General features: G+C 38.8%; 1 protein-coding gene across 1 annotated transcript in view; it reads left to right on the top strand.

The window, feature by feature from the left end:
- Nucleotides 1-1,071, top strand: part of mn1b (meningioma 1b) — a 15,129-nt gene extending 14,058 nt beyond the window's left edge. Inside the window, exon 3 of the mRNA XM_015972265.3 lies at nucleotides 1-1,071. This exon is cut by the window's left edge and continues 223 nt beyond it. The gene's annotated coding sequence lies outside the window, so the exon portion shown is untranslated.
- The last annotated feature ends 350 nt before the right edge of the window (nucleotides 1,072-1,421 follow it).

The raw sequence follows: 1,421 nt of genomic DNA on the forward strand, positions 1-1,421 counted from the left end.
AAAACACATAAAAGGATTGGAGGAAGAAGGATGGAGAATTAGAAGAAAAAAAGCTCAACCTCAGAGACAAAAAAATGAGGACGGTGATGAGGATATGTTGGAGACAGGTGTGTGCAGCTCTTCAGGGAGAGAGAGAGACATGAACACACACACACACACACACACACACACACACACACACACACACACACACACACACACACACACACACACACACACACACACACACACACACACACATTATAGCAAATGCCATGTTGTTGTTTTTCTGATTCATTCAGTCAAAAGTAAGAACATCCTCTCGTTCTGCTGGGCGACAGCGGGGCTCAACTCCACGGCTGACGCCCACATCTGGAAAACCTCAAATCCAGCTTTTTTTCTTTTCATTTCTTTGTTGAAAAAAAAAGTTAAATGTGGGAAACGCAGAAGAAGAAGCAGACGAAGAAAAGTTGTCATTGGCTTCGATTGTATACCGGGGTTTAGTTTAGTGGCTTTTTTAACTTTCAACATTTGCAGGTCAGAAGATTTTCCATAAAACCTGCTGATTTATTCAGAAAAGGCCAGAAGAGTAAAAAGCAGACAATTGGAGCCGAGATTATGCATGAATGTAACTCAGACTTTTGGTTTTCTTTTATCAAATCCATTTTCAGTTTTTAATCTTTCTCTTCATAAAGCTTCCTGTTCTTCATCCCTCTCTTCCGTCTTCTCTGCTAAACGTCTCGTGAGCTTCTTGTATACAATTCAGCCAATGGGGACTTAAAAACGTGGTGATCGATGGTTTGTTTAATAAGGGAATTGAAAAAAAAGGAATATTGGTATTGCACATGTATAATAAGAGAACATTGCTGTGTGTTAGGCAATCTTGTAACCTTTAAATAAAGCTTCTGAATTTGAATTTCTCAAACAATAGATGGAGGACTGTGACGGCAATTTACAAACGGATTTCTTTTGTTATTGTTTTCTTTTTTTTATTAATATGTAAAGTGCAGTCATCTGTTTTCCTGCATATTGTATATATCTGTATATGTTTTACTGAGTAACTAAATAACAATAAATATGATGTTAAAGGTGTTTTTTCCCCTTTTCTTTCTACAGAAATGTGACAAAAGCTTCTGCAGTCAAAAAGCATTTGTTTGAGGATTTTTAGCACAAAGACTCTTTTTATTCATGATCCGTAGAATCCGCCATGTGCATCGTCAGCATCAGTGACGTCTGCACGATATTCCAAGTGACAGACGTGACAGGAAAGTTGTGGACTGACACCACAGTACCTGACAAGCGTGCAGAAACTTGTGTCGTTTTAATGCCTGAAGCAGCAACTTCTGGAAGTCGAGGAAATTCGACTTCTAGGTCAGGTCTATCAATTCCATTTCCATCTGGTCGTGGTCTGCTCTGCTGTGCGGACAAATCAAATGTTACAA

This window comes from Nothobranchius furzeri, chromosome 17, assembly GCF_043380555.1.
Source record: "Nothobranchius furzeri strain GRZ-AD chromosome 17, NfurGRZ-RIMD1, whole genome shotgun sequence".
NCBI lineage: Eukaryota > Metazoa > Chordata > Actinopteri > Cyprinodontiformes > Nothobranchiidae > Nothobranchius > Nothobranchius furzeri.